Source organism: Lactuca virosa, chromosome 7 (genome assembly GCF_052849685.1).
Source record: "Lactuca virosa cultivar CGN04683 chromosome 7, Lactuca_virosa_CGN04683_v6, whole genome shotgun sequence".
NCBI classification, from domain to species: Eukaryota; Viridiplantae; Streptophyta; class Magnoliopsida; order Asterales; family Asteraceae; genus Lactuca; species Lactuca virosa.
Window position 1 is genome coordinate 170,369,895 of NC_136432.1, and position 9,673 is coordinate 170,379,567.

General features: G+C 41.2%; 1 non-coding gene across 1 annotated transcript; it reads right to left on the reverse strand.

The window, feature by feature from the left end:
• Nucleotides 1–8,342: 8,342 nt before the first annotated feature.
• Nucleotides 8,343–8,449, reverse strand: LOC145127974 (small nucleolar RNA R71). Its single transcript, XR_013716577.1, has one exon. It is a non-coding gene; the product is annotated as a small nucleolar RNA R71 (small nucleolar RNA).
• Between the last annotated feature and the right edge of the window lie 1,224 nt (nucleotides 8,450–9,673).

Genomic DNA, 9,673 nt, shown 5'->3' on the forward strand with positions numbered 1-9,673 from the left:
GTGCCAAATTTCCTATTCTCTTAGAAAATAAAGAAGATTATCCTGAAAATGTAATGCTTTGCATTTCTGACTTCTAGGGGTGGGGGATGTATCATGGGAAATAGGAGCTATCATGTAAAGGAATGTGACGTAAGCAAATGAGTTTTCATGCTAACCACAACCAATCATTTACTAATATGCTAATGCTATATAATTATTGGTTACTTACTTTTTTCGGCCATTTAGCTTTTATAGTTTCTAAATTGGAGAAGGGGAAAAAAGAAAAAGAATTTGTCACTTTACCCAAAATCCAAAGACACTTTTGAGTATGTTACATAAAAGGTCTTTTTACATTTGTTGAAGCCACTGTTAGTACCCCCAAACATTGGTTTTGTGTAGGTAGTCCATACACAGGAACTTTTTTTCATCACGCCATCCCTCATTCCGGTTCTTTGGTCCATCAATGATGATCAAACAATCATACATGAGTGTTTCCTATAGAAGAATTCAGTTTCATAGATTGTTACTTCAAGGTGACCCGTTTTCCTCCTTTTTCTTATTATTAATTTTTATTATTTTGGTCATGAAGACTCTTCATGTTGTTTTGCATAAGGCTACAAAGAATGAGGGTTTTTTTTTGGATATTTATTAGGGAGTAGAAGAATTCAAACTTTGACAATCTAATTCGAATTCTACATTGTTTTCATCTCACTTCAGGATTAAAATCAATCTTCCCTAAAGTAAGCTTCTACGTATTGGTGTTTCTAATATGGTGGTTGAGGAGATTGCTAATTCTATAGGTTGTGATACTATGAATACTCTTGTCTCTTATTTTGGTTTGAGCGTGTAACACTCATAAAATCATTGATCAATTTAAACTTTTTAAAACCAACCAATTTCACAAATTGTTTACAAACATAGTTTTCAAAACATGTTCAACATCAGAGTCTCCCAAAATCATAAGTAAAACACATGATGATGTATACGGTCACCCCTTCGCCTTCCTGCGATCATCCGAAGTACATGAAACATAACCGAAAACTGTAAGCCAACGCTTAGTGAGTTCCCCCAAAATACCAACACATAACATAAGCATAATACATACAACATGCATACAGAGCCTTCAGCCTGACTGGAACGCCCCACCGGCCTACAGTCGATCTGGTACGCTAACAGAACTTTCAGCATGACTGGTACACCTCACTGGACCTTCAGCCTATCTGGAACGTTATCCGGGCCTTCGGCCTGACTGGTACGCCTCTCGGGCCTGCAGTCTATCCCGGACGCCCTGGGTCTCTTGGCCTTGAGTCTACACTGGTACGCCTCAACCCAACCACACATAAACCATGTCGACACATACATGACAGATAAGCATACATATAATCAGCCAATAGACAATCGAATAGATCTTACAGATCACTAAGTATAATATCATCTTATATACCAGGATACATATCTAACAGATCACTATAGCATACGATGATGAACCAAGATAACAATCCAATGGGCCGGCCTTGGTGCCTTCGACCCCAAAAGTACAATGAGGAAAACTCACCTCATAAACTGAAAAAAAGTTGATGAGGTCCCTGACTCTGAAACCCAGCTCTCTAACCGGCACCTAATCCCACCAAAGATCAATTCCATTAAAATCCCAAAATACCCAAAATACCCAAAATACCCTCAATGGTCAAACTTGGTCAAAGTCAATTGGTCAAACCCACTAAGTCAACTGAGTGAACCCAACCGAGTCAACCCAACCGAGCTGACCCAGTGCGAGTACGTGGTGCGTACTCTGGAGGTACGCTGAGCGTACTCCAACCCTCGTAGTTGACCACCATCGGGGTGGTTGACCGAGTACGCGGGGCGTACTCCGAGTACACGGGGCGTACCCTCGCATCCTTCAAAATTCAATAAGTGCTTAATGGCTTAAGCACTTAAGTCCATATTTCAGATCCAAGGCTCAAATACACTCTAGAGCAATGTTTTAAAAACCGGTTTTTTAGTTGAACCGGTATAGTGATCGGTTTCCGGTTCAACCGGTTTCTATAATTTTCATATTTTTTTTCCTATTTTCCTATATATACATACATATATAAATCATAAATTTTACGTTTATAAGTTCAAACATTAAAAATATACATACAAAAAAGTTATAGATCACTCCAAATACATTACAAACTTTATAACATTTATCATATATTTTTATTTAGAGAAAACTACATAGATTTGAAAAAATCCACCAAAATTTATTATGCAAATGGTTCCTTTTCATGTGTTTTTATTTGGTTTAACCGGTTCAACCGGTATATTTTGACCGTTTCAACCGGAGTTTTTCTAAAAACCGTTCGGTTCAATTTGGTTCAGAAATCGACATAAAACCGGTAATAGTTGAACCACTCCCTTCCCCGATTCCCGGTCCAACCGGCCGGTTCAAACCGGTTTTTAAAACATTGCTCTAGAGTCATAAATTTTCCAACTTTATGACTTTACATGCCCATTAAGTGCTTAAGTCAAGGTCTTAATCCATTAAGACCTTCTACAAGATGCATGGAGCAAAACTAACCACTGTGACTTCATTTTTATGGCTTAGGACCCCTCCTAGGGTCTGAAAGGACAACTCAAATCGTGAAGAACATACCATGCTCAAGATAAGTCAATTGGGACCAAAAAGTATCACTAAAACACCCATTTCTAGATCTACAAGATTAAAAGATCAAGATGCAAGCTTTATACTTTTAAAGGGTTGCAAATGAAGAGTAAATCCCAGATCCAAAGTGCTTCACTCTCCAAAGATGATCTTGACTTCCTTCCTTCTTCTTCTAAGCACACAAACACACACTTTTAGGATAGAAATGGCTTCACAAGGAGGACTAGGGCTTCAAACACGAATGAGAGGGTGGAGGCTAAGAAGGTAAAGGGAAATGAGGCCATAAGGGTGCTTAAATACCAGCAAACCCTAAAAATTAGGGTTTCCTCATTTAGCAAGTATGCCCAACGTATAACGATGTACGCCCAGCGTACACCATGTACGCATGGCGTACTCCGAAGCTTAATTACCAAAAATGCCATTAAGGCCCTTTTTTGCATATAATTCTTGAACTTTGGGAGCAATTGCAATATAAATAAATTAAAGGGTTGAAATTTGAAGTACCTTAACATCGGGATATTACAATTCTGCCCCACTTGATCTAGAGTTCGTCCTCGAAGTCTGCCGCGATGAATAACTCAGGATAATGCTCCCGCATCTCTGCCTCCAGGTCCCAGGTCCACTCGGAGCCTCTTCGATGCTGCCACCATACCTTTACCAAAGGTATCTCCTTATTGTGCAAGACCTTCATATTTCTTTCCAAAATAGCCACTGGCTTCTCAACATAGTTCATGCACTCATCAACCTGAATATTTTCCAAGGAAACCACCGCATCATCATCCAATAGACACTTCCGCAGCTGCGAAACATGGAAAGTGTTGTGGATCTGACTGAGCTCCTCAGGTAGCTCCAACCTGTAAACAACCTTGCCAACCCTGGCAATCACTCGAAAAGGACCAATATATCGGGGACCCAACTCCCCCTTTTCCCGAAGCATATCATACCTTTCCAAGGTGAGGCCTTCAATAATACTATATTGCCGACCTGAAACTCTAACTCGGATCGGCGCTGGTCGACATAGCTATTCTGCCGACTCTGAGCGGTCTGCAGTCTCTTCTTAATCTACTGAATAAGCTTCGTGGTCTGAAGGACTACTTCGGTCCTTCCCATAACCCTGTGACCAACCTCCCCCTAACAAACCTGGGTACGACATCTCCTACCATACAAGAGCTCAAAAGGCGGAGCACCAATGCTGGAGTGATAACTGTTGTTGTAGGAGAACTCCACAAAAGGTAGGTAGGAATCCAACTCCCACCAAAATCAATGACACAGACCCGCAACATATCCTCAAGGGTCTGTATCGTCCGATCACTCTAGAAGTTGGTCTACGGATGATAAGCAGTGCTGAAATGCAACCTCGTGCCCAGTTCCTCACGGAACTTCTGCCAGAAACGGGAAGTGAACCGAACATCACAGTCTGAAACAATGGAGACCGGAATCCCATGGTGAGCAAAGATCTCGCGAACATACACATCATCCAACTTCTCGGCCGAAGAACTCTCCCGGATAGCCAAAAAATGAGCACTCTTGGTCAATCGATCCATGATGACCCATATAACATCAAAACCCTTTTCCGTCTTCGGTAACCTGGTGATAAAATCCATCGAAATCTGCTCCCATTTCCACATGGGAACCTCCAGAGGCTGCAGCTTTCCATGCCGCCTCTGATGCTCAGCCTTGACCATCCTGCAGGTCATGCACCTCTCAATGTACCAGGCTATCTCCCTATTCATACACGGCTGCCAATAGCCCAATCTCAAATCCTGATACATCTTGGTGGCCCCCGGATGAATAAAAAAACGAAACTTATGAGCCTCTTCTAACACAATTTGTCTGACCCCACCAGACGCTGGAACCTAGACCCGACCATACTGGGTCAGCAGCCCTCAACTATCCGTGAAAAATTTATCAATCTCACCTCTGATCCTCTCATGCTTCCAATTCTCTTTCCATACTCCCTCAACCTGAGCCTCCCTAATCAAACTCAAAAGTGAAAAAAATCAACCGATATCCTCATACATGTCTCTCCGACTAAAGACCCAGCCGACTTGCAGCTCAAAGCATCCACCACCACATTCTCTTTACCCGGATAGTAAAGGATCTCGCAGTCATAATCCTTGACCATGTCCAGCCACCTGCACTACCTCATATTCAGGTTCAGCTGGTCCATCAGATATCTCAAACTCTTGTGATCCATGTAGACCGTACAACGGACCCCATATAGATAGTGTCTCCAAATCTTGAGGGCGAACACCACTGCCCCTAAATCCAGATCATGTGTGGGATACCGGGGCCTCACATAACCTCTGCCGAAGAGTCTCAAATGCTGACTGCTGCTCAGGGCCCCATCGGAAAACCACCCCTTCCTCGTCAAACGAGTGAGGGGTACCACAATCTTGGAGAAGTCCTGAATAAATCTTCGATAGTACCCTGCCAAGCCCAAGAAACTACTGATATATGAGGGAGATTTCAGAACCTCCCACTGCATCATAGCCTCGATCTTGGCCGGATCGACCAAAATCCCATCCTGATTAACGAGGTGCCCAAGGAATTGGACCTCTTGTAACCAAAACTGGCACTTCGAGAACTTGGCATAAAGCTGTTCTCGCCTCAAAACCCCCAAAAGCTCTCGAAGATGCTCCTCATGCTGCTCTCTGGTCTTGGAATACACCAAGCTATCATCAATAAACACAATAACCGATCGAGCATCGGCCTGCATACCCGATTCATCAGATCCATAAACACAGCAGGCGCATTGGTGAGCCCAAATGGCATCACCACGAACTCGTAATGCCCATAACGAGTCCGGGACGCGGTCTTCTCCACGTCCTCCTATCTCACTCTCACCTAATGATACCCAGACCTCAGATCTATCTTGGAGAACCAAGATGCACCCTACAACTGATAAAAGAGGCCATCAATCCACAGAAGGGGATAACGATTCTTCACCTTTAACTTGTTCAACTCCCGGTAATAAATGCACATACGGTGTGAACCATCCTACTTATTGACGAACAATATCGGCGCTCACCATGGAGAACTGCTCGGTCTGATAAACTGCTTGCCTAGCAGCTCCTGCAGCTGAGATGACAACTCATGTATCTCATGTGGTGCCAAGCGGTACAACGCCTTGGAAATCGAGGCCGCACTTCGCACAAGGTTAATCCTGAACTCGTCCTGCCTCTTGGGTGGCACACCGAGTAACTCCTCCGGAAACACATCAGCAAACTCCCTGACCACTGGAACCTCTGAAACTGAAATATGATCCCCAACTCGAGTGTCAACCACATAAGCCAAATAAACCGCACACCCGTGCTTAATATACTGACGAGCCCTGGTTGCTGAATCATATTGCCATATTTATACATATATTTAGGCAATATTTATTTACATTTTTATTAATAATTTGGTTATTTGCATAGAATAATGGTTCTTATAAGCTTAAATTAATTTTGCAGCCAAATAGAAGCATTTTCGAAGAAAGGGACTAAAATTGATAAAACATGGAACTTTGGAGGCTTGGAGAATGAAAGAAGAAGAAACCCATGAAATCTGCCATATTCACGTCGTGAGGCGTCTAGATTCACGACGTGAGTTGGAATATTCTAGAAGTTTGACATCGCGAAGAAGAGTCCTTAGCCAACACGGAAATCCACTATTCACGTCGTGAAACATATCCATTCACGACGTGAACTTGGAAAAAACAGAAAATATATATATCCTTGTCCATTACGACTTGGGGAGACTTTTGGCTGCTTGGAGGGTTCCTGGAGACGATTTTGAGAAGAAGAAAAGTTCTGGAATTGGCTATTAGCATCCAAGGAGAAGAGAGTTCATAATTAGTTCAATCGTTTGGTACTTTAATCATGTTTATTACTTTGATGTGTTTTAGTTTGATTTTGAGTATGCATAGCTGAATTTAGTAACTCATGTTTAGCTAGATGAAACTTCGACTAATGGTTTAGCTAATTTATTATGGATTTGATTAGTTGGTATTGTGCTCGTGTTCGATTGTTAATACCTAGCATGCTAATATTTGATTCTTTAGTTACTTGAATTCATGTTCTGTGTAGCTTAGTGATAATTAAATTACATGAACTTGACACCTAGTGATTTAGTGAACATTAAATTGCTAGAGCTAGGATCAACCAAATCTTAGGTAAGTAATTGAAGTAATTAAATTTAGCTGTGTTAGAGAGCATAAGTTATGACCATAATTATGTTTGCCTAATAAATCTTACATAGCTTATTCATAATCATAACTAGTTCTGTGTTAGATTGTGTGTGACCATGCATAATTTTACATGAATAAGTTAAATATTGGTAAATTTAGACTTAAATTACTAATATAATATAAAATTAGATAACCAACTTTGATAATCCATAATTGTTAGCTAACCAGAAAAAAGAAGTGGATTCGAACTAAATAGGAGTATTTTTAGTAATTGATCGAATTTCGTGTTAAGAAAATTAAGTTCATCTAAACTTGAAAAATTAGATAAAACCCCCATCCTTGCTAGAATATTAGGTTAATTTAATAGTAGATAGGTTAATTAGTCAAAACCGTTCCCTGTGATCGACACCCAACTTACCCAACTATTCTATAATTTGACTAGGTACACTGTCTAGGTGCAATTTAGTTAGTTAAGTTAGTTAGGTTATAAATATAAAATTAGGTGTAGCTATTTGCACGCATCAAGTTTTTGGCGCCGTTGCCGGGGAACGGCTTATTTGATCATTGATTTATTTACTTTAGGTTGATCGGTCCTTTTTGTGGGGTTAAACCTACAAAAAGTTACTTTTTCAGCTTAGATTTTGTTTCAGTACTAGATTCACGACGTGAGCTAAAGGCTCACGACGTGAATTCAATATTTTTCTCGTATTTTTTTCGTTTTTTCTTTTCTGTTAGTCTTTCTGCGACAACATGAGGTGGTAACCTATACCACGTCGTGGTGACCAGTCTGTAGGCAGTTTTTATTTAGTTTTTGTTCATATTTACGTTTTTATTTTGTTTATTTTGCAGGAGTTCATGACCAGAGGTTCCAACACACCTTTGGTACCACCACTTGAAGATCCAGAGTTGGCCCTTCACAAAAAGAAGGATAAGAACGTGAAAGAAGATCAAACACCAAAGAAGACACCCTTACAAGAATTCAAGTCAGTGTTCTCAAAGAAGTCAGGGAAGAAAACGGGAGAATCGAGTTCATCTTCAAAGGACAAGAGCAAAATAGAAAATTTGGATCCAATTCCTAACCCAAACTAATCTGAATACGAGTCCGAGAACGAGTTTGGGCTATATACGAGCGAACCCGAAGACGAGCCAAGAAACGAGATGGCGAACATTGAAGAAATGTCGATGGGATCCTACAAGAAGCGTATTCGAGAATATGTTGGTCCGAGATTAGTACAACCCGCGATTCCTGCCACTGCCACATTCGAGTTGAAGGGACACATCCTTACTGCACTAAAGGATATTCCATTTTATGGAAAGCATCATGAGGATGATTTCAAACATCTAGATGAGGTCAATGACATTGCAGACTATTTCAATGTCCCAAATGTTAATAGAGATATTGTCTTGCTAAGGATGCTACCAATTACTTTCAAGGGAGCTGCAAAAGACTGGTTGAAGGCACTTCCACCTGGTACAATCACTACTTGGGCTCAAATGCGCGAGAAATTTCTAGACCAATTTTGCCCACCATCCAAGATAGATAAACTCAAGAAGGCAATAGCCAACTTTGAGCAACAACTGGGGGAGTCACTATATGAGGCATGGGAGCGTTACAAAAGATTGTTAAGGAATTGTCCTCAACATGACCTTAATATTTAACAAGAGATGTCTATTTTCTATGATGGGGTCAATGTAATGACTAGGCAACTCCTTGATTCGCAAGGCCCTCTCACGAAGAAGAATCCTAATCAGATCAAGGTGTTGATTGAAGAGTTCGCGAAACATTCTCGTGAGTACCACAACCCAAGACACTATGGAATAAAAGGCAGTGGAGGTGCACATTCTGAAGAGATGGCTGCTATGATGGCAATGCTCAATAATATGGACAGGAGGTTGACCCAAATGAACCAATCAATTCATGCGATTAGAGTTGGTTGTGAGAAATACAATGGTCCACACTTGACTAGAGATTGCCATTTGGATGAGTATGGGAACAAGAAGGCTCAAGTATGCTACTCGAGTGGGGACAAGTATGATGAAGATTGGAGAAAACCAAAGAAGGAGTGGCTGCCATATGATGAGTACAAGAAGCAGAAGGAGGAGAAATACAGACATACTGGCAGATGTTTCTACCAAAAGGAGCAACCAACAGCCGAGAAGAAAGCTGATTTGGAGACCATGTTAGTTCGTTTCATGGAAGCTTCCGAGAAAAGACATAATGATACCGACACAGTGATAAAGGAGCATCAAACTATGATGAAAAATTATCACGCAATGACGATTGACCAACAAACATCATTAAGGAATCAGCAAGCCTCCATCCACAACCTTGAGGCTCAACTTGGTCAACTTACTACTTTGGTGAATGAAAGGTTATCCCCACAATTTCCCGAAAAGAAGACTCATTCCCATGTAATGATGACAGATACTGAAGAAGAGGCTATCTCTGAGTTCTTACAAGCACTAGAGGTGGAGCCAAAGCCATCCGGACCAAAGCCAAAGAAGTCGAAGCTTGAAAGCAAAGATGATGCTGAAACACCAGACTCACGACGTGAGCCCGTTATGCTCACGTCGTGGGCTCAGTCTGAACAAAAAACTTCTGTAACTGTTCCGGCTTATAATCCGCCTTTACCATTCCCGTCTCGAGCTAATCTCAGTCCACTGGAAAGGGAACATCTGGAGTTTATCAAGCAAGTGAAGGGTATTCCTATTAATACTCCTTTTATTGAGTCACTATATAAAATTCCAGAGTATGCTAAGTTCCTTCAAGACCTTATAGACACTCGTCAACAGTTGAAGAAGAATTCTAAGGTAATTCTTAGTGAGCAGAGCTCAAGAGTTGTATTGGGGGAAATACCTAAGAAGATGGGAGA